Genomic DNA, 24,463 nt, shown 5'->3' with positions numbered 1-24,463 from the left:
AAATGTTGTTTGAGAAAACAGTGGAAGGGAAAGTTCTCTTTATATCACATAACTGTGCCTAGGTGAATTATGACACAGCTTGCTTTATTTCTTTCAATTTTCTTACATCTTATTAGGGAGCTTTATGTTTTTACTTCAGATTGTGAATGACATTGAACCTTTCAGGAAGGTTGGGTGCAAATATTTTGAACAAATAATGGTCCTCCTAAAATTATTGATGGGTGAATTCGCATTAGAAAGAGTAATCAGTTCACTAAGTTACCAATTCACATTGCAAATTAAGAACTCCTCTGTTCCTTGAGGATTTGAAGAACAAATTAGCAAGGTACATTTTGAGAACATACTGCTGAAATCCGATGGTAAGGCACAACTAGAGTAGACCTATTGAATCAGTGGATATTTGTTGAGTCAGTTCCTCTGTAAGTTTAATTGATTCAGGGGGCTTAGCCTAGTTGTGACTTACAACTGGATTTCAGCCTCTGTGTGTGCAGCATTGTGTTGTTTTCCCAAACAATCATGTCATGGCTTTTCCTGGGTTGAATCCTATTGGTTAATGAAAGGGTAGATGGTGTTGGGCAGAAATATCACATGATTCAAGCGATGGTTCAAGCTGTGCCTCCTCTGTTGCTTTATGCTCTGTTGTCAGTGTTAGGACAGAAGGAGAGTGTTTTTTGTACCACGAACCAGCAACTTGTAGGATTCTAATGTTGTCCTTGAAGCAACTATTAAAGCAACAATTCTAGTTGAGGGACTTGTCACTATAACTAATTACTTTTTGAAACTAATATTCTATGCTCTGAATAGATGAGCAGAAGCAAGTACAGATTATATCAGTTACAGGGATGTGTGTGAAGAAAATGGTGGTGGTTAATCCATGATGTGTTGTTGGGGGGTGAGCCTAATTCATTTGTTGATCTTTCATCTTCATCGTGTTTAACCTCTCTTTAACCACGAAGGACGCCAACCCTTTCAGTTCTTCCATTTCATTCCCCCCCCCCCAAAAAAATGTTTTTTGGCCCAGTCAAAATGGAAGATGTGTTAAAATGGAGGAAGTGCAAACCTCTAGCCCACCAGTGCTCTAACCTTATTCCTGTCAATAAGAACCTCAGAACAAGTGCATGACTCCAGTTCTCCTGCATAATGATTATCAGAACCCCCATGTAAACAAACAAACAAACAACAAAATCATTGGATGCAGGCTTGAGTCCCAATGCAAAGAACATGCACTTGTCATGTCAGCCCTATATTGATGGGCAACACTTGCGATCAATCCCTGTCTGGGCGCTCCTCTCTGCTTGCCATTATTATGGAAAGTAAATTGATCCCATGGGTGTAAAAGTTCCTGCTGTCTTTTCTGTTGTAAGAATGCAACACTAGGAAGAAGGACAGAGGAAGAAGAAGGAAGAGGCTGTAAGAACTGATAGGGTAGCAATATGTGAGTCGCGTGCCCAGCTGTGCAGCCAGGGCTTGGGAGTTAGTTTCCCCACTGGGCCTCTGGGAGAAGCTGCACAGTCCCAGGAGGCATCCAGAAGAAGAAACGCTTCTGAGTAGCATTTTTCCTTCCTTTTTAAAAAATGGATTCTCCCCCCCTTACCAGCATATTCTTGTCAATCATTTTGTAAAAAATAAAAGTACTTGGCTGGAATTGAATTTAGTCTACCTCCTGCTCTCATGTGGTAGACAAAATTTTACAGTCTAGTTTAACTAGACTTTTAGTTGTTCTATGTTCTTGACACATTTAACATTACTTAGATTTTGTTATATTTTTCTCATTCTTTATGAAACTGAGAAAACTTAACTTGCCCGTGTGAGTTTCACCATCTTAAGCTGGGCTTGCTTAGCGTTCTGCTATGTAATTGATCTACCACTGAGAACTGAAAGATGTGACCTTCTATTGTGATCTCCAGTCCATAACTTCAGATGAGAGCTTCCTCCTTTAGATTCCCTTTCATTATGCAAACTGTTTTCAAATACTAGGGGAAAGATGGCTCTTCTCCCTAGAGGCATAGTGGGGAATCAAAATCCCAGCCTCTGGCTCCAGATACTTAACTGACTGAATTAACTCTTTGCAAAATGTTGCTTGAAAATCCTGTCAATTCCTTTTTCATTTAGCTTTCCCTAACCTGACACCTTCCAGAAATTATAGATTACTACTCCCATTGTCCTAAACAAACTGAGGTCAGACTTACACATCATGCTTTGTTCATTATTAGAAGCAAAGTTATCTTAATAGGTGAAAGGTGTCTGTTCAAGCACAAGCTTTCCTCACACTCACCTCTTGCACACTGCCATGTGTTGCTTTGTCAGCAGAGAGTGTGACCATGCTGCTCTGATGAAATTTCATTACTAAAGACTTACACACTCACACAAATGCAGCATAAGAAACTGTGTACTTCACATCCCTTTGTAATGTTCCTTCTCAGTCCAGCAGGACAAAGGAAGCAGCTTTTCACTGAAGCAACTTTGGTGGGGTCTCTCAAGTCCAAAATTATTAATGCTATCTGGTAGCAGCTTTCCAGGATTTTAGGTGAGTCTTTTTCAGTCTTATATATGGAGATCTCAAAAATTGACCCTGGGCCCTTCTGGATTCAACACATGTGCTCTACTACTGAGCTATATCTATTCCCTATCAGCTATCATCACAGATTGTCTTTTTTGTGAAGCAAAAAGCAAGCTGTGGGTAGGGGCAAGCAGTTACGGATAGACTCCAGCAAAGAAGAATGAAGCAGGATTTCCCCACTCCTCTATCAGTTGTGTTCAGGAATTTTCTCTTGAGTCATGAATTCTTAATGTGAAATAGATGTTTAAAAAAAGTTTGATAACAGCTTTCCACCACATTCCCGGACACTTGCCTCACAGATTAGCTCAGTAAAATGTCTGCCGCGCTACTCTACAAGCTCATGCCGAAGGGAGAGCAAGTAGTTAGTCACCTGTTATTATTACATTAAAACAAAGTACATATAATTAGTTGAGGCAAGTATAATAACAGGGTTTATGAAGCTCAGATGTTTTTCCTGGCAATGACAACACCTAGGATGTACATGGATGATTAATCATTCCCTGAATTGGCATTCCTTATCATCACATCAGACAGGGCAAACCCTTTTGCTATGTATAGTCCTGTGGCTGCTTTGTTTTCTCTCCCCTCCCATTAAGGGCCTGAGAAGATGCAGAATTCAAGTTACAACCCAAGTAAGAGAGTGGTACCCCTTCCTTGTGAGAAACATAATCTATGAAGTTTCCAGGACCCAGCTTTGTCTTGACTGGCGCATAAACACAATGCTTCCCTTAAAGGCCAAGGACAGGAGTGCATGACTATTGGGTTCAGAAGTGAAACCCATACAAGTCGCAGGTCTTTTAAATGAATTTTGGCATGTTAAAATGTCTCTCCCCCACCCTCAACCTCCCAAGGATCGGAAGCATGCCAAAGTCATGACTCCCTGGAGCTGAGCTCACCAGCAAATAAATTAGATCTCAAGATGAGAAAATGGCTCAGCATGCTCAAGTCTAGAAGAATCTCAGACAAATAAAAATGAGCTGTTACCGGTGTTAAATAAAAGTAGTTGTATGATTTGGCTCTTGTCCTTTCAATGTAATGTGATGTTTAGTGACAGCCAAGTTCTCATTATCTCAAATGATCACTTAGTGAGTCAGTTAGCACTACCTCATGTGGAGTCTTTCAACAAAATAAAAACCAGTGTCACCCCAAAGTTTTGAGGAATTAGGTCGTCTTAAATGTCAGAATTCCATAAATTCTGTGAACTTGAAATTGCATTCTAGTTTGACTTTGTGATGCTGTTTCTTCCCAATGTTGTAAGAGTCACTTCTCCGCTACTTCTTCCCACATGGGTGGAAGAAGACTTACATGATGTCACTGTGTTTAGAGTTCCAACGTAATAGCATCTTTCCCATTGAATCAGCACCCTGGAGCCGTGATTATTTTGTGGAGAAAGAAAGCTCACTTAAACATTCTCTCAGAGTGTCAGCTGTTGCTCCTAGATCTGCACCTCCAAAGCATTTGAGAGGATGTCTCAAAGACACGGCAAGTAGAGACAATATTTCTGGATAACAGGGAAACATAAAATGCTCTTCTTCTCGTGAGTGTCTCATTTTCTTCAGAAGGCACTACCTCCAAACAGTTGTAATCAAACAAATGCATCTCACTTTGCAGACATGTAACACTGAGTTTAGAAAAGTCTCTTTTTTTGGTTCTGAGCCATTAAATCAAAAACAGAATGTTTTAGCCCTGCCCCACTGCATCCCTGTTTCATTGTTGCCCCACACAACTGATTTTCAGCGGTCCTGACTCACATGGAGAGTGCACACAGATAGTGGAAATTGTCTCCACCGTTATTGCCATTTGTGTGTAGGAGATGCGCGGGTGGAGAAGGACAGAGCTAGGGCTCTCTCAACAAAGTGATTGTATCCAAATTATAATGCTGAATAGGGCTAACATGAGACAGCACGGTGAGATACATCAGTTACCATACATAAAGGGGTGGCAGGGAGGTTTCATGTCCCAATGTCTCCTGTAACATATGGCCCTGCCTTTTGTGCTTTTTAAACCAGACTATGTAAAGAAAAGCCTAAGCCATACCATCGCAGTGCACTTTCCACTTAGAAATTTGTGCCATACTGGTCACATCTATTACAGCAAAGCTGTTTTGTCTTGCAAAATCACAAGCACTCCCATTCACACACGCTAAACATAGGCAAAGACTTATATTCTACTTTCCTAAAATCAGCTGCATATACTTCAGGGTCATCAAAGAAACCAAAGGCCAATCTTCCTATGCAATGTGCATTTGCATCATGGAATTTAAAAAACAATAACCCACAAATATTTTATATGAAAAATAAGGGGGAGTGTATATAAACACTGAAGCATTTTCTGCTTTTAGTGTTTATCTCAAGATTTTATTCAGTTTAATGGCTACATTTTTTTTTCAAAGCGGAACGCTTTCAGAATGCCGCAGGTCTTACTCATAGCTGCACATGTACACAGACACTCAGCTTTCAAAAGCATTTAGGATATTAAATGTCCTTAATCATTTTAACAGTGGCTGTAATTTTAGCAGGAGAACCCCTGTCTTTTTCTAAACTCCTGCCTGATAGCCCATTAAAGGCTGTGGAAAATTTTCCAGATTCTCCAGCAAACGCCTGGCATGCTATACAGAAAGCTCTTTGCAGATCTAACCTTATAAATCCACTTCTTGAAAATTTGTGAGTGCTCCATACTTTGAAAAGTCAGGTATTTCCCTGCTCACTCCAGAAACTAACTGTGTATGGCATGTATATGAAGTTGGCTGCTTCATACCAAAGTAATACAAAGTAAGACCAGCCTGCAGGAAGGTGCCTGCCCTAGGAAGCAGATACTGGGTTGGGAAGGTGCTGGAGTGTAGAGTTGCATGTATCATGCAGCCTGCCCAGCGACCCTGTGCTCTGCCCCTTGACTCCAGCCCTGGCAGTACATTTCAGTTGCCACTCTGATTTGTTTTTGTATCTGGAATAGGAAGACGGCCATCTTTTCTTTGCTTGAGGCATCAAAATGTTTTCAGCCAGGCCTACTTTTTGCAGAAGTTTGGATTCCTGGTAAAATTTCTTTTTGCTATGCAGTTAGAAGTACAGAGATCCACAGAGCAGAATAGCTATACGTAAGTTCCCCAGAGTGCACGCCTTTCTCATTAACTGGCACTTACAGTCTCAGTAACTCACTCTGAGACATTTGTGGGAGAAAGAACAAAAAGCATTTCTTTAGTTATAGCTGCTTGAAATTACTGACTTGTGTATGCTGCTTTCTTTACTGCATGCATTTTTAGCAACCAACTCAACAAATCAACAGCAAACAAACAGCACTGCCAACAGCAAACTACAGTGGACCCTCTACTTACGGAATTAATCCGTATTGGAACGGTGGCTGCAAGTCGAAAAGTCTGTAGGTCGAATCTCCATTGATCTACAATGCATTGAAAACCGATTAATCCCATAACTGGCAGTTTTTATTCTATTTTTGTTCCATTTTGGTTTTTTTCTGGTCTGTAAGTTGATTCTCCGGCTGCAAGTCGAATCTAAATTTTGCGGCCAGAGAAGTCTGTAACTCGAAAAGTCTGTAAGTCGAGCCGTCTGTAAGTCGAGGGTCCACTGTAAAAAAGAGGAAAAGAAACACTCAGCAGAGAGATAGGACTCTCTTTGAATTCAACATCACTCCACAAAGGCGCAGAGTTGCCTGAGCAGGGAATCTTTGCCCGCCCACTTGAAGAGCTTTTAAAACAGGCCTAGCGACCTGCTCCATCCCCTTCCCTGCCTGACGAGCGACCAACCCTCCCACCTAGGGTAAGAATGAGAGTAGCTGGTTGCTTCAGGGCCGGGTGGGAATTTTTTACCTGCACCAAATTGGCTCTAGGCTGCAGGTGGGTTTTCGCCCATCCCATTCTTTTTCCCAGGGGATCACAAGGAAGCTAAACAGGTCACTGGCAGTTCGGTCACGACGGCAGGTAGTGCTAAACAGGGTAGGTTCAGGTGAGCTCCAGGGTGGGCACCCAAAGTTTGCAAGGGATCCTTCCTCTCAGAATTGCATTTACAGAGGTTTCGCTGAGGAGAGAGAAAACAGGGAGATCCCAGGGGACACTGGCCATTTTTCTAGCCCAGAAAAGTCCCTCCCAGTCATACAAAAAACAGATAATATGCAATGTTGCAACAGAACTCCAACATCCCTTCTCAAACTTGCATGCAGCCTGGAAGCGGTCTAGAAGAGGCTCGTTCAGGATGTCATTTCTGTAATGTGACAGTAGATCAGCCAGATGTACATCTTTCTCAATCGGGTCATGCACCACGTGATATCTCACACCCATATATTTGGCATGTGTATTGATTTTCTCACCTTGAGATAGCTTGATGCAGCTCCAGTTTTCTCCCATCATCTGAATCAGCATCTCTTCATTCATCCTGAAGTCATTCAGCAGCTTCTCCAGCCACAGCAGTTCTCTGCATGTTTCACCTGCAGCAACGTATCCAGACTCTGTGGAAGACAGAGCTGCAATGTCTTGTTTGTGACTGGCCCATGAAATAGGACCATCATCATACATGAACAGGAAACCACTGGTGGGTATGTAATCTGTACTGTCCTCTGCCCAGTCTGCATCAGTGTACCCTACAAGCTTTGGGTTTTTACTAGCTGGCAGCCTTAACCTAATATCCATGGTCCCTTTCAAATATCTAGCTACCCTTTTTACAACTGTCCAATCACTCTGTGTTGGTGAACTAACTGTTCTGCTAAGTATTCCTACAGTGATAGCTATAGCTGGTCTGCAACAGGTTGTGAGGTCCCAAAGATTACCTAAAGCTGTTCTGTATGCACTATTATTTCAATTTTAATGTCCAAATAATATGTTGCATCCCTAACACTTTGATTTCTACCTCTTTGTTAAGATGGTGTACAATTTCTTTGTACTCCTGTTTCCTTCAAGTAGCTACAAATTAAGTCACCTACATAGGCCAGGTTACAGGTTACATGTCTGGCAAAATCCAAACAAAAATAAATAAATAAAAATTCTTTTAAAGATTAACTGTTTTGTTTTAACATTAAATGTCCATTTCTGCTTCTGGTACACAAACGCTGATCTACATGACTTTGCTTGAAGTCTTGTTACACTAGCATTTTCTTCACTTTCTCATTCCAGGCCCTAGCTGTTTGGTGCGGACAGTCCATGCAGGTCTTTCTTTAGTTTCCATGCAAAATTAGGATGTTTCTGGCTGATGAAGTCCAGTGCCTGCTCCATACACAGCTCTTCTGCAATCTCTCCATCTAGAAATGCAATCTTGACATCTAGGTGCTTGACTTGCATCTTTCCGGAGGCTGCCACACTCGGGAGCATTTTTGTGCAGTGCTTCTTTCTTTTTCTTTGCAGCTTCTCTTCATCTGATGACTTCAACTGCCAACATCTGCTCAATCTCCTCCCAAGTTGGTGGCTCATTTATCTACAATGACCTTGTCAGTAAGGACTGTTGACGAGCTGGTACACCTTTGTTGGGTTGCAATGTGTGTATGATGGCTAGCTATGGAGCATCTTCTGGCATAGATGCCTCTTCCAGTTAAACAGCCTTGAGATCTCCATCTGGGTCTTTTGATTGATTGATTGATTGATTGATTGATTGATTGATTGATTGATTGATTGATTGATTGATTGATTGATTGATTGACTGATTGACTGATTGACTGATTGATTGATTGATTGATTGATTGATTGATTGATTGATTGATTGATTTGATTTGATTTGATTTGATTTGATTTGATTTGATTTGATTTATATACCGCCCATCTGGCACCCAGGGCCACTCTGGGTGGTTTGCAACAAATAACAAAAAAAAAAAAACCACACACAACAGAGTAACAAAATAGCAAATAGCAACATTAATACAAAGAGGTGAAAATCAAAAATCATAAAGTGAAGTGAGGATAATAAATACAGTTTTTTAAAGCATAGAAGAAAATAAAAGCATGGAGCATGGAAGTATGGTAGAAGTTATATTATTGGACACTATTGTATCAGAGTGTAGTTTATTCAGGGAAGGCCTGTCTAAATAGCCAGGTTTTTAGTAGCTTTTTGGATGTGCCCAGTGAATAGCCCCTTCTTTTGGAGTACTACTCTCAGTGCGTGTGTCATTGCCTTCCTGCTTCATACTTGGCTCAGGTTGTGGAGGGACTGTCACCGCTTCATCTAGGAGAGGTCCAACATACCAGTCTTCTGTTCCTCTTTTTTCACCTTTCTTTTGTTCATCAAAAGGAACCACATGTCGTTTATTGCCTTCACCTGTTTCTAAGTTCATCACTTTATATCCTTTGCTGACAGGAACATAGCCAATCAAAATAGTCTCTTCAGTTCTAGAGGGCAATTAGTGGTTTTTTGTTTTGTTTTTGGTATCTAAACATATGCCAGGCTTCCAAAATATGTTCTGTGCTTGGTACTCTGTTATGCTGTAACTCTAATGGTGTTTCATGGGGCCTTTGATGGGCAGTCTTTTCTGGGGATATGTTGCTGTCATGACTGCATTACCCCCAAATTTGTAAGAAGCATTCTAGTGTTCAGAAACTTGTTTCAAGCTGGGTGGGTGGGTGGGGGGACCAGGCAGAGTATGAAACTAGAGAGGATAGGCAGGGTCAAGATAAAACTGTATTGAATTTGCTAAGTGAAAAGTGGTCATGTAAATCCTCATGCCTCGTTTCTGAGGAATAAATCTGGACAAAGATGGAAGAACAACTCCTGAGGCTTAAGCAGAACAGATATAATAGCCCCAGAAGTTCTACTTTAAAGATAATAAGACAATAGAGAGTTTATTGTGTGAATTTGGGTGGATCACTCCTGACGAGTTTGAATATTAATTTAGGAAATGTGAGTGTGGAATGTTGTTGTTGATGTTGTTTAGTCATTAAGTTGTGTCCGACTCTTCATGACCCCATGGATCAGAGCACGCCAGGCCCTCCTGTCTTCCACTGCCTCCCAGAGTTTGGTTCATGTTGCTAGCTTCGATGACACTGTCCAGCCATCTCGTCCTCTGTCGTCCCCTTCTGCTCTTGCCCTCACACTTTCCCAACATCAGGGTCTTTTCCAGGGAGTCTTCTCTTCTCATGAGATGGCCAAAGTATTGGAGCCTCAGCTTCAGGATCTGTCCTTTCAGTGTGGAATAATCTTCCCCAAATGAGAACTGAACAAAATCATCCCTGTTGACATCCCCACAGAGAAACTGTACCCATCCAGGATATAACTAAGTTTTAAAACAAGCAGCCGGGAGAAATAGTTGCAATGAGAGAAGGAGGAGAGGAGGTCAGAGTAAGCATCCCTTCCCCATGAGTGGTGATCCTGATCTGAATTCCACCCCTATGCCTTTTGGAGTTAGTAAAAACAAGAAGGGTGGCTGCGTGTTGCTCAATTACTGTAGTAGATACAGTAGTTTGCCATTCTAGGCTACTAAGGATGTCAAATTGGAAAATATACTTCTTATGACCTCACAGTCAGATGTTTTATCAGTTCTTCAACCTCCTCCCTCTGATCTTTGAAGATTTCAAATGAGGCTTAGCTTCACTAAAATCCATTTCTTTCAAAAAATCAAAAACAGCCCCCCTCCCTCCCCTCCTCCCAGGACTGCTTTAGAAGAAATAGACACCGTTGTTATCCTACATCTTGGCAGTGTGAATAACATATGGCTTGTTGTACTGATATACGATAATAAGCAAACTCCATGTACACAATGAAATGTATTTAGCTTTTTATGGAGAAAAGGAATATTGTAGTTCTATTTACATAAATTTAAATGTTTTAAAGAGCCTGAAACCAAAGTATATTTCTGTTAAATGTCAGAAATGCTCATTGGTTAATTCTGTTCATATACTCTGGATCTGTTCTATGATTGTTCTTTCTGGGAAGGAAGCATGTTTCTCATTAACAGATTCCCCCCCCCCCCGATATTGGAAAAGTTACTTTTCAGAACTACCATGTACAGAATACTTAACCAATATGCTGCCTGGGTAATTCTGGGAGCTGAAGTCCAAAATGTTACCTATCCATGCTAGGGCTTCATCATCCAAAGTGGTGATGGTGGTGGTGGTGATGATGATGATGATATGCTTTGATTCATAGTTACCAGATTTTAGATTTACTAGTTTCTTGGTTTTCTTCTACAGTCTGTTGATTCTAAATAGTAGTAGGGTAATGGTAGCTTTATTCAAACTCAAATTTGACAGGTGCCACGCCCCCTTTTGGACCCCTGCAGCGGAAGGGGAGGGACTTCCGGCGTCCACGCTCGACCCAGGCCCCTTCCGGCGGAAGGGGCTGGTCGAGCGGTGACGTCGGGGGTTGTGGGGGTCACCGTGGGCCTATAGGGTGTATTCCTAGAGTCTGGGGTCCCCCGTGACCCTAGGGTGGCCTGAGGATTGGTCCCCGAGGGGTTGTGCCACCCCCCACGGCCCTGTGGACCAATGGGGAGCAGTTCAAGGGGGTTTGGCTAGAAAGGGTGGCCGTAGGGCATGCCTCAGCATGCCTTTAGGCCGCTGGGGGCTGAAATTCACACCAGGGATTTTGGGGGCCCTTCTCACATGCTGTAACAGTAAATTAAATAATTAGACCTTCTAAATGGGAGAGAATTTTAAATCAATGGTTAAACAACAACAACAACAACAACAACAAGCCTCTTCTCTTACGAATGATTTTGTGGATCTTCTGATATACTGTAACAATAAATAGTAAGACCTTCTAAATAGGAGACAATTTTAAAGCCATGGTTAGAAAACAACAACAATAAACCTCTTCTCTTACGAATGATTTTGGGGACCTTCTGATATACTGTAACAATACATTAAATAGTAAGACCTTCTAAATAGGAGACAATTTTAAAGCCGTGGTTAAAAAACAACGACAAATCTCTTCTCTTATGAATAATTTCGGGTCCCTTCTGATATAGTGTAACAATAAATTAAATAATTAGACCTTCTAAATAGGAGACAATTTTAAAGCAATGGTTAAAACAAACAAACCTTTTGTTACGATATAGCTGTTCAAACCTTTCTCACGATTTCTACTCTTGTTATATAGAAACTAGGATTTCTCATTGCAGCAACTCAAATTTACCCCAAGGGTTTCACTAGAGAATGTGCAGTAACAAAGGTTGCAACTTAAAGACCTGTTTGTAATTTGCAGAAGGTTGGGCGAGGCTGAAGGGGGTTTGGCTAGAAAAGGGGTGGCCGTAGGGGCATGTCTCAGCAAGCCCTTAGGCTGCCTGGGGCTGAAATTCCACAGCGGGGATTTCAGGGACCTTCTGTGCATGCTCACAGCTCTTTGCAGAGACTGGGACACTTGCACCCCCCCAAGGTTGCTACCAGGGGCTTGTGGGGTTTTTCATGACCCTGTGCCCCCTCCAAGTCTCAGAGAGAGCTTGCCTGAAGACCCAGAAAATCTAAGAATAAAATGCAGATCTGCAGAAGCCCTATTCCTATTTACCACAAAGCCAAAGCAGACGCTGAAAAGTGCAAAAAAGTCATCCTGCACTCTGATGTGGGGTGATGATGAAGATGAGGAGGATCTTTATTTTATTTATTTATTTGATTTATACCCTGCCCATCTGGTCTAAAAGACCACAATACAAAAAAGCACACACAAACAGAATACAACAATAGAATAGAAAATACATAAGGAGAGAATAAACAGAAAAGACAGATATTAACTGGAGGGAAGGCCTGAATGTATAGCCATGTTTTTAATTGACTTTTAAAAGTGCCCAAAGTGGGGACCGCACGGATCTCAGGAGGGAGATTGTTCCAGAGGCGAGGAGCTACCGCCGAGAAGGCCCGGTTTCGTGTTCTTTCCTTCCGGGGATCCCAGGGCGTTAGGCTCCTTAACCTCACCTCATGGCTCATGCGGGTAATCCGAGTAGATCCGCCATATTTATGTGTGGCTGCTGTTGTACCTGGTCACAATAAATTAAATAAATATACCTACCTTCTAGTACCACTATCAAAATCATCAGTGTTTCTAGAGTGTGTTAAGTTGTATTTCCACAATGATGGGTGATCAAAGATATTGAAGATTTACCAAGTAATATTTCTACATTGTCACCTTAACCAATTTCCATCCTCTGTGGCTCCTTCTTCAAATTACAAAAATAAAACCCACTTAGCAGTACACATTTATAAAAAGTTAAAACAATTATTTATTGCAAGGAATCAGCGCAGTTTGGCTGTGAGGTGAAAAAATAAGTCCTTTCTGTTTTCCAATGAAAATCTGTGGACAGCAGGATCACTGAAATTTCAGACACTTGAATGCAGATTTAGTAGGTAGGCATGAAATAGTAAGGAGCAATAAGTAGAACAGTACACAATCCCCCCATGCTTTTAGTAAAATGACTTTAATACTCTCCAAAGTAAAAATGTTTTCCACATGTTTATACCCAAGGAAGATTCCTAGAATCTCTCTCTCTCCCTGTGTGTGTGTTAAAGCCCCTTTTGATTTTCCAGGCATCCTTCATAGAGCTTTGAGCCATAGCCTTCTCAACATCTTTCACAAACAGAATCGTCAAGTTAAGAAAGTCAAAGTGACCATCCGCCCTCAAATGCCTAGAGACTTTTGAAATAAGCTTGCAACTTAAAAGACCATGTGCCACCAATCTTCAACATCTCCGGCTCCTTCTGCAAAATACAAAAAACACCCACTATGAAGTGTACATTTTAAAAAAAGTTAAAACAATTATTTATTGCAAGGAATCAGCACAGTCTGGCTGTTAGGTGAAATTTCACTGAGATTTCAGACGCTTGAATTCACATCACAATCAGGGCAGCTCAGGACCAAATAGGTCCAAAGCCGAACTGTCAAAAGGGTGCTCCAGAGAGAGCTGCGAGGGAGTGCTAATAGTTTATGAATTAAACTCAGTTTCAATACTCAGAATCCTCAGTGCTGAAAAAAGTGTTAAGAAATTCTAAAATGTTGAGCTTGCTGAGGATGTCTTGCCTGCCTGGCATAGTTAGTCCATTTTCCTGCAACACAGAAAGGGGAAAGAAGGGTTTATTTCTTTGCACATCTAGTATAAGTGAAACTCTAACCATGGCACATGTAAAGCAAAAGGCTACATCGTTTTTGTTTTTTTGTCTGAATGCAGTCAGAGGGTTAGAGCAGGTCAATATACAGCTATGGTTCTCAACCTTAGTATTGGTACACCACAAGGAGATGTGCTGAGGCCTCTGCACCATGCCCAATATACATAGGCTTGTATTTCTGCTTTTAACAGCCATACCAGTGTGAAGTTCACAGAGGATACCACAGTAGGGTGCCTCATACTGGAGGAACTGTACAGGGCCCGTTGTCTTTCAAAAGCACAAAATACTCTAAAGGGCACCTCCCCTCCTGGACATTCTTTGTTTGAACGACGGTCATCAGGAAGACGATATAAATCTATTAAAACAAGGACAGACTGATTTAAAAACCATGCATAATGGGAACTTGAGTGTCTTGTTATGCCCAACCTGTAACAAGGTTCCTAATAATTTAGAAGGGATGGTTTCCAGGGAGGCCGGCATGCAGAGGGGTAATCTCCCTAAGAGCCGTCCCACCTCTCTTCTTTTCTCTAAATATTATCATTTAGGAAAAATTGCAGGCCGGGGCAATGAACCTGAATCTCACCCTCCCTGAAACATCAACCATGTAGTGCACAAGGTACACAGCCCTTCTCCCCTACACCCTGTTCTGTGCCATTATTAGCACTTTTCTACCACAAGCAACAAAGAGATGTTTATAGTTTTGTTTTAAGTCATGGTTTCTATAGTTTCATCCTGAAAAGAGGTTTGAGACATTTGAACCCACATCAGAATCAGGTCAGCTCAGGACCAAATAGGTACAAAACCGACCTGTCAAAAGGGTGCTCCAGAAAGAGCTGTGAGGGAGTGCTAATGGTTTATGAATGAAACTCAGTTTCAATATTCAAAATCCTCAGGGCTGGAAAAAATGTTAAGAAATTCTAAAGTGTTGAGCTTGCTGAGCCTGTCCACTTTCCTGCAACTCAAAAAGGGACAAAGAGGGGTTTATTCCCATTTTTTTTTCTGAGCACAGTCAAAAGGTCTATCTAATAGTAGCAGCAACTTTGAATTTCCTGTTTGGGGATACAGATCCCAGAGACCCCAAACCAGCGTGGCGGTTGTTCTGTGAGATGTAGTCTAAATTCTGAATTAATATAAATAATAGTAAGAAATACCTAAAAACTTCAGCAGCAATTTATGTTGGAGTTATTTTAGCCGCATATGCAGCCTTTAGTAGATATGATGGGAGATACCTTTCTGGGGGTGAGGTGACTATCAGTAACCAAATATTCCTGACCATGTCTCCAATATCAAAGAGGACATCTCTTTATGACCAAATGTTCCTGCCCTGTCTCCAATGGCATCTCTTTGTTTAAGTGACTTTCCCCCTCTTTTTAGTCATTTTTGAAATTGCAAATAGTCTGTTGAGGCCCTGTTGTTCAAAGCAGGCTTGTTTTTAGTTTTCTGATAGCTGTTCAACTGTAAGTAAATGAAATATTTTTATTTTGTCTCCTACTGTCTCAGTGGGGGTTACTGCAGTGGGGGTTACTGAGCCTGTAGGGGCCAGCTGATGAGCAAAAGGGGGTGTACTAACCTTTGGGGAACTTGAAGCTATTCAGTTTTGTCAAACCTTACAATTAACCTGAGCAATTTAACCAAAAAACATTGAAGCTGCAAAATACAAAACAAGACCAAATTGATTTAAAACATTGCATAATGTGAATTGAGTGCTTTTGCAGCCTGGGGTAATGCACCTGAAATTCTCCATCCCTGAAAATATCTACAGTGCAGTTATAGTGTACCCTGAGACCTCTTTGCTAACCTGAATATTCAGTTATATAGCAGTCACAGCAAGGAAACTTCATTTTCATGACATACAATACTTTTACATAACTAAATGTATTAACTAATTGTATCATAGTTAACTTACTCAACAAATGTCTGCTAGACATAACCTGTCTTAACTAATGTGGGTTTTAAGTCTCAAAGGACAAGCTTCTCCCGCTTCTGAGATTATACATATTAGTTTGCTTTGTTTGGCTATTGGTCTTCAGAATTTAAGCATGCAGCTCCTTGGAAGGCTAGTTTCACAAAGTGTGTAGGATTGTTTTAATTCTTGAACAGAATGGCATCTTTTCTGTGCAGGCCTCTCCAGGAAGTTAGAATTCAAGTTAACTTTTTAAAAAAGTTGAACTAATGTCACCAGGAAGACGATATAGAACTATTAAAACAAGGCCAGAAATTCCCTGGGAGTGTGACAGCAATGATAAACCATCTCCTTGAACATTTCTCATATTATTAGGGTTGCCACATTTCACAAGCATCAATTTTTCGGGGGTCAGCATTCTTTATGGTCCAGCTCTCACTTCCATACATCGCTACAGGAAAAACCATATTTTTGACTATGTGGCCCTTTGTTGGCAAGGTGATATCTCTACTTTTTAAGATGCTTATTTGCATTTTCCCACATTCATGGGGATTTTGTTCTGTTTTAAAGGTGTTTGGGAAATGCCTAGACAGTGTCTGGATTCAGGAATGGTGTGGATTGGGGCATTTTCTAAAGAACACAGGACAGGTTGGCCCCAATCTGTATAATCCCTTTATTTGTGTACAGCGGGGGTTGGAGGCTTCTACACAACATAACTCAAAGATAAAATAACACAGAAATCATTCAAACAGGTATTACAGCTATTCTTAATAATCTCTTATTTCTTAATGTACATTCTGTTAGACTAGCATCCCTGAAAGGTAATGGAGAATGTTAACACAGGACATGTCCAATAGCTTTAGGAGACAATGCTGTGCTGAAGATCCAGCAGATGAGAAGCAAAAGAGGCTGGCAGATATGATGGCAAAATGTCTGAAAATAGACAGGGTCGAGCACAAAGAGTAGCATGCCTATCCTATACCCCCATCAGTCACAATACCTCCAGACAGGACTGTTTTGCACCAGCCCTGAGACTAGGCACCAAGAATTTCTGCCCCACTCATTTTAAAGGGATGCAGAAAATATTAAAACAAACACAAAGCAAAACAAAAACCTTCCACTGTGCAGAATGTTACTTTTAACAGTGGAACTTTTGTGTGTTATTATATTGACAAAAACAATAGAAAAATTTAAAAAAGATAAAAGACAAAAACATTGTGGCATTGTGGCCTCTTAAAGACTCTCTGCTAAAGTTGCAGCATGGCCCTAACAGAACTACAAAAAATATCTTTTGATAGGGGGGGCATTTCTTTCAAAACATTTAAAAAACAATAGGGGGCACAATTAAATAAAGCAAAAAATGTTTCCTCATGTTCATTTGTGTTATCTCAGAGAAACAGACCACCCCTCCCCCACGTGCTCTGTTGGGCCATTTAACCTTCACTATGCCTTTGAAAAGGGAGGGGGACTCTTCCTTTGAAAAAGCAGGGACAGGCATTCTAAAATCTTAACATTCCCCCACCCCCACCCCCCTTCTCAACCATTGCATAATGCTAAAAAACTTATTTTCCAGTGGACCAAATAAAATGGCTGCTCTATTTCTTCCCAGCCCCCCCCCCCCAATTCAAAAGCACGGATCTTACCTCAGCCTCCAACAGCCATGTGGGGAAAGGAAAGAGATGAACGACCCGGGGTTTTTTAAAACCCACAAGGCCCCTTAGAACAGCCTATCAGCAGGCTCGTATCCATAGGCTGAGGCTGAGGAGGAGGAGCTGAAACAAACAGTTAAACTACTACAAACAGTTTTTGGACTACAGATCCCAGAATGCATCTGGGCTAGACACAGGGACTAGCCACTTTCATCGTTACATTCAAGACAGCAAACCCCCCCCTCCCCCCAGGTTTCTCAGACAGCTATACAATAATGGAATGAATTGTACAATATTTTGAAGTTTGTTTGTGGCCATGGGAGATAGGGAATGTTACAGAAAAATGAATGCAGACTTCCAAATAATAGCAAGGAGAGACAAGAGGAAATTCTTAATCAAACAGTGTACAGAAATAGAGGAAAATAATAGAAAGGGAAATCCAGAAAGCTGTTCAAGAAAATTGGAGCTGTTAAAATTTAGTTTTATGCAAAGATGGACATGGTAAAGGGCAAAAATGGTAGGGCGGTAACAGAGCAAGGCATCAAGAAGAGGTGGCAAAAAGACACAGAGGAATTATACCAGAAAGATCTGGATGGCTTGGACAACCCCAGATAGGTTGATTGCTGACCTTAAGCCAGATATCCTGGAGAGTGAAGTCAAGTGGGACTTAGAAAGCATGGCTAACCACAAGGACAGTGGATGTGATGGCATGCCATTGGAACTATTTAAAATCTTAAAAGATGAAGCTATTAAGGTGGTATACTCAACAGGCCTGCCCGTTTGGAAAAATCAGCAGTGACCTTAGGTTTTTTGATGTTGAGTTTCAGACCATTTTTGCGGTCTCCTCTTTTACCCTCATTAAGAGGTTCTTTAATTCCTCCTCACTTTCTGACATCAAAGGGGTATCATCTGTCTATCTGAGGCTGTTGATTCCAGCAATATTAATTACGGATTGGGATTCATCCAGTCCAGCCTTTCACACGATGTATTCTGTATATAAGTTAAATAAGCTGGGGGACAACATACAGGCTTGTCGGCCTCCTTTCCCCGTTTTGACCCCATAAGTTGTTCTATAGCCATTTCTAACTGTTGGCACGTATCCCACATAGAGGCTTTCTAAGGAGTTAGATAAAGTAGTCAGACACTCCCTTTTCTTTAAGGATTTGCCCATAGTATGCTGTGGTCCACACAAAGGTTTTTGCGTAGTCAATGACGGAGTAGCTGTTTTTCTGGAACTCTCTGACTTTCTCCCTAATTCAGCGCATGTTAGCATTATAGTTCCTAGACTCCCTTCAAATCCATATTTTATTTTTGGGACTTCTCAGTCCACATACTGCTGAAGCCTTCCTTGAAGATTTTGAGCATAATCTTGCTAGCGTATGAAACTATTGTAAATGTACAGTAGTTGCAGCTTTCTTTGCCAGAGTTTTGTTATAAGAAGTTGATGATCAGCGCCACAATCTTGTTTTTGCTGAATGAATAGAGCTTCTCTACGGCGTTAATGTTTGACTTTTCTCGAGGTTGATGCAATGTGTGTGTCTGGGAAACCTACGGTAGACAGTAGATACACAATTTGATGCGGAGATGTCATCAATATATTAAATATAAGGTTTATTCTGCAATCCATGCAGAATCTTGCAGTATATGACCAAAATCCCCTTCTTTCCATTCATCCTCCTTATATCAATACAGCTGTCCTTCAAATTTTTCCTATCCTACTAAATCTTAAAAAGAACAATCCCTCTAATTGCTATCTACTTGCACAATCGTTCAGGGGTCTAAATCTTAGACTGAATTTAAAGCAATAAAAATTTAAATACAAGAAAATATCTCTGGCTTTTTAGTCTATATAGGACAACTGAAACCACAATTAGGATATGTGAACCTGTAAAGTCTAATTCATTAGAAATATACATGCACTTCCATGTAAGTTTCAAAATAAATATTTTCCACTGCTGACCTTAAGCCTATCTCTGTACATTTTCTCGACATATCCATTTCTCCATACACGTTCTTTAAATACCCTGAGATGCTAGGAACAGAACCACCTACATCAGATCCATGTGCTCTGCAAATGGGATGTAAATTTTCCCTCCAAGGGCTACCACATAACTAATGTTGTATAATTAATGCAAACCCAGTGAGTTGTTCGCCTGTTCCAATCTACAGTTCAGTTCAGCTGCAAGGCCTGTTACAACATGTTCACTATTCCATTATTGTATAGCTGTCTGAGAAACCTGGGGAGAGGGGGGGGGGTGTTGCTGTCTTGAATGTAACGATGAAAGTGGCTAGTCCCTGTGTCTAGCCCAGATGCATTCTGGGATCTGTAGTCCAAAAACTGTTTGTAGTAGTTTAACTGTTTGTTTCAGCTCCTCCTCCTCAGCCTCAGCCTATGGATACGAGCCTGCTGATAGGCTGTTCTAAGGGGCCTTGTGGGTTTTAAAAAACCCCGGGTCGTTCATCTCTTTCCTTTCCCCACATGGCTGTTGGAGGCTGAGGTAAGATCCGTGCTTTTGAATTGGGGGGGGGGGCTGGGAAGAAATAGAGCAGCCATTTTATTTGGTCCACTGGAAAATAAGTTTTTTAGCATTATGCAATGGTTGGGAAGGGGGGTGGGGGTGGGGGAATGTTAAGATTTTAGAATGCCTGTCCCTGCTTTTTCAAAGGAAGAGTCCCCCTCCCTTTTCAAAGGCATAGTGAAGGTTAAATGGCCCAACAGAGCACGTGGGGGAGGGGTGGTCTGTTTCTCTGAGATAACACAAATGAACATGAGGAAACATTTTTTGCTTTATTTAATTGTGCCCCCTATTGTTTTTTAAATGTTTTGAAAGAAATGCCCCCCCTATCAAAAGATATTTTTTGTAGTTCTGTTAGGGCCATGCTGCAACTTTAGCAGAGAGTCTTTAAGAGGCCACAATGCCACAATGTTTTTGTCTTTTATCTTTTTTAAATTTTTCTATTGTTTTTGTCAATATAATAACACACAAAAGTTCCACTGTTAAAAGTAACATTCTGCACAGTGGAAGGTTTTTGTTTTGCTTTGTGTTTGTTTTAATATTTTCTGCATCCCTTTAAAATGAGTGGGGCAGAAATTCTTGGTGCCTAGTCTCAGGGCTGGTGCAAAACAGTCCTGTCTGGAGGTATTGTGACTGATGGGGGTATAGGATAGGCATGCTACTCTTTGTGCTCGACCCTGTCTATTTTCAGACATTTTGCCATCATATCTGCCAGCCTCTTTTGCTTCTCATCTGCTGGATCTTCAGCACAGCATTGTCTCCTAAAGCTATTGGACATGTCCTGTGTTAACATTCTCCATTACCTTTCAGGGATGCTAGTCTAACAGAATGTACATTAAGAAATAAGAGATTATTAAGAATAGCTGTAATACCTGTTTGAATGATTTCTGTGTTATTTTATCTTTGAGTTATGTTGTGTAGAAGCCTCCAACCCCCGCTGTACACAAATAAAGGGATTATACAGATTGGGGCCAACCTGTCCTGTGTTCTTTAGAAAATGCCCCAATCCACACCATTCCTGAATCCAGACACTGTCTAGGCATTTCCCAAACACCTTTAAAACAGAACAAAATCCCCATGAATGTGGGAAAATGCAAATAAGCATCTTAAAAAGTAGAGATATCACCTTGCCAACAAAGGGCCACATAGTCAAAAATATGGTTTTTCCTGTAGCGATGTATGGAAGTGAGAGCTGGACCATAAAGAATGCTGACCCCCGAAAAATTGATGCTTGTGAAATGTGGCAACCCTAATAATATGAGAAATGTTCAAGGAGATGGTTTATCATTGCTGTCACACTCCCAGGGAATTTCTGGCCTTGTTTTAATAGTTCTATATCGTCTTCCTGGTGACATTAGTTCAACTTTTTTAAAAAGTTAACTTGAATTCTAACTTCCTGGAGAGGCCTGCACAGAAAAGATGCCATTCTGTTCAAGAATTAAAACAATCCTACACACTTTGTGAAACTAGCCTTCCAAGGAGCTGCATGCTTAAATTCTGAAGACCAATAGCCAAACAAAGCAAACTAATATGTATAATCTCAGAAGCGGGAGAAGCTTGTCCTTTGAGACTTAAAACCCACATTAGTTAAGACAGGTTATGTCTAGCAGACATTTGTTGAGTAAGTTAACTATGATACAATTAGTTAATACATTTAGTTATGTAAAAGTATTGTATGTCATGAAAATGAAGTTTCCTTGCTGTGACTGCTATATAACTGAATATTCAGGTTAGCAAAGAGGTCTCAGGGTACACTATAACTGCACTGTAGATATTTTCAGGGATGGAGAATTTCAGGTGCATTACCCCAGGCTGCAAAAGCACTCAATTCACATTATGCAATGTTTTAAATCAATTTGGTCTTGTTTTGTATTTTGCAGCTTCAATGTTTTTTGGTTAAATTGCTCAGGTTAATTGTAAGGTTTGACAAAACTGAATAGCTTCAAGTTCCCCAAAGGTTAGTACACCCCCTTTTGCTCATCAGCTGGCCCCTACAGGCTCAGTAACCCCCACTGCAGTAACCCCCACTGAGACAGTAGGAGACAAAATAAAAATATTTCATTTACTTACAGTTGAACAGCTATCAGAAAACTAAAAACAAGCCTGCTTTGAACAACAGGGCCTCAACAGACTATTTGCAATTTCAAAAATGACTAAAAAGAGGGGGAAAGTCACTTAAACAAAGAGATGCCATTGGAGACAGGGCAGGAACATTTGGTCATAAAGAGATGTCCTCTTTGATATTGGAGACATGGTCAGGAATATTTGGTTACTGATAGTCACCTCACCCCCAGAAAGGTATCTCCCATCATATCTACTAAAGGCTGCATATGCGGCTAAAATAACTCCAACATAAATTGCTGCTGAAGTTTTTAGGTATTTCTTACTATTATTTATATTAATTCAGAATTTAGACTACATCTCACAGAACAACCGCCACGCTGGTTTGGGGTCTCTGGGATCTGTATCCCCAAACAGGAAATTCAAAGTTGCTGCTACTATTAGATAGACCTTTTGACTGTGCTCAGAAAAAAAAATGGGAATAAACCCCTCTTTGTCCCTTTTTGAGTTGCAGGAAAGTGGACAGGCTCAGCAAGCTCAACACTTTAGAATTTCTTAACATTTTTTCCAGCCCTGAGGATTTTGAATATTGAAACTGAGTTTCATTCATAAACCATTAGCACTCCCTCACAGCTCTTTCTGGAGCACCCTTTTGACAGGTCGGTTTTGTACCTATTTGGTCCTGAGCTGACCTGATTCTGATGTGGGTTCAAATGTCTCAAACCTCTTTTCAGGATGAAACTATAGAAACCATGACTTAAAACAAAACTATAAACATCTCTTTGTTGCTTGTGGTAGAAAAGTGCTAATAATGGCACAGAACAGGGTGTAGGGGAGAAGGGCTGTGTACCTTGTGCACTACATGGTTGATGTTTCAGGGAGGGTGAGATTCAGGTTCATTGCCCCGGCCTGCAATTTTTCCTAAATGATAATATTTAGAGAAAAGAAGAGAGGTGGGACGGCTCTTAGGGAGATTACCCCTCTGCATGCCGGCCTCCCTGGAAACCATCCCTTCTAAATTATTAGGAACCTTGTTACAGGTTGGGCATAACAAGACACTCAAGTTCCCATTATGCATGGTTTTTAAATCAGTCTGTCCTTGTTTTAATAGATTTATATCGTCTTCCTGATGACCGTCGTTCAAACAAAGAATGTCCAGGAGGGGAGGTGCCCTTTAGAGTATTTTGTGCTTTTGAAAGACAACGGGCCCTGTACAGTTCCTCCAGTATGAGGCACCCTACTGTGGTATCCTCTGTGAACTTCACACTGGTATGGCTGTTAAAAGCAGAAATACAAGCCTATGTATATTGGGCATGGTGCAGAGGCCTCAGCACATCTCCTTGTGGTGTACCAATACTAAGGTTGAGAACCATAGCTGTATATTGACCTGCTCTAACCCTCTGACTGCATTCAGACAAAAAAACAAAAACGATGTAGCCTTTTGCTTTACATGTGCCATGGTTAGAGTTTCACTTATACTAGATGTGCAAAGAAATAAACCCTTCTTTCCCCTTTCTGTGTTGCAGGAAAATGGACTAACTATGCCAGGCAGGCAAGACATCCTCAGCAAGCTCAACATTTTAGAATTTCTTAACACTTTTTTCAGCACTGAGGATTCTGAGTATTGAAACTGAGTTTAATTCATAAACTATTAGCACTCCCTCGCAGCTCTCTCTGGAGCACCCTTTTGACAGTTCGGCTTTGGACCTATTTGGTCCTGAGCTGCCCTGATTGTGATGTGAATTCAAGCGTCTGAAATCTCAGTGAAATTTCACCTAACAGCCAGACTGTGCTGATTCCTTGCAATAAATAATTGTTTTAACTTTTTTTAAAATGTACACTTCATAGTGGGTGTTTTTTGTATTTTGCAGAAGGAGCCGGAGATGTTGAAGATTGGTGGCACATGGTCTTTTAAGTTGCAAGCTTATTTCAAAAGTCTCTAGGCATTTGAGGGCGGATGGTCACTTTGACTTTCTTAACTTGACGATTCTGTTTGTGAAAGATGTTGAGAAGGCTATGGCTCAAAGCTCTATGAAGGATGCCTGGAAAATCAAAAGGGGCTTTAACACACACACAGGGAGAGAGAGAGATTCTAGGAATCTTCCTTGGGTATAAACATGTGGAAAACATTTTTACTTTGGAGAGTATTAAAGTCATTTTACTAAAAGCATGGGGGGATTGTGTACTGTTCTACTTATTGCTCCTTACTATTTCATGCCTACCTACTAAATCTGCATTCAAGTGTCTGAAATTTCAGTGATCCTGCTGTCCACAGATTTTCATTGGAAAACAGAAAGGACTTATTTTTTCACCTCACAGCCAAACTGCGCTGATTCCTTGCAATAAATAATTGTTTTAACTTTTTATAAATGTGTACTGCTAAGTGGGTTTTATTTTTGTAATTTGAAGAAGGAGCCACAGAGGATGGAAATTGGTTAAGGTGACAATGTAGAAATATTACTTGGTAAATCTTCAATATCTTTGATCACCCATCATTGTGGAAATACAACTTAACACACTCTAGAAACACTGATGATTTTGATAGTGGTACTAGAAGGTAGGTATATTTATTTAATTTATTGTGACCAGGTACAACAGCAGCCACACATAAATATGGCGGATCTACTCGGATTACCCGCATGAGCCATGAGGTGAGGTTAAGGAGCCTAACGCCCTGGGATCCCCGGAAGGAAAGAACACGAAACCGGGCCTTCTCGGCGGTAGCTCCTCGCCTCTGGAACAATCTCCCTCCTG

General features: G+C 40.9%; 2 long non-coding RNA genes across 2 annotated transcripts; one reads left to right on the top strand and one right to left on the bottom strand.

Annotated features, from left to right (window-relative positions):
- Positions 1–13,208: 13,208 nt before the first annotated feature.
- Positions 13,209–17,306, bottom strand: LOC140706051 (uncharacterized). The gene is made up of 2 exons (XR_012085759.2): positions 17,127–17,306; positions 13,209–13,520 (listed from the first exon to the last, which is right to left on the bottom strand). It is a non-coding gene; the product is annotated as an uncharacterized LOC140706051 (long non-coding RNA).
- Positions 17,307–19,450: 2,144 nt separating this feature from the next.
- On the top strand, positions 19,451–23,547 carry LOC140706616 (uncharacterized). The gene is made up of 2 exons (XR_013543537.1): positions 19,451–19,630; positions 23,236–23,547. It is a non-coding gene; the product is annotated as an uncharacterized LOC140706616 (long non-coding RNA).
- The last annotated feature ends 916 nt before the right edge of the window (positions 23,548–24,463 follow it).

This window comes from Pogona vitticeps, chromosome 3 (genome assembly GCF_051106095.1).
Source record: "Pogona vitticeps strain Pit_001003342236 chromosome 3, PviZW2.1, whole genome shotgun sequence".
In the NCBI taxonomy this organism is placed as follows: domain Eukaryota; kingdom Metazoa; phylum Chordata; class Lepidosauria; order Squamata; family Agamidae; genus Pogona; species Pogona vitticeps.
The sequence above is the reverse complement of the archived record's forward strand: the minus strand, read 5'-3'. Positions and strand labels throughout refer to the sequence as shown.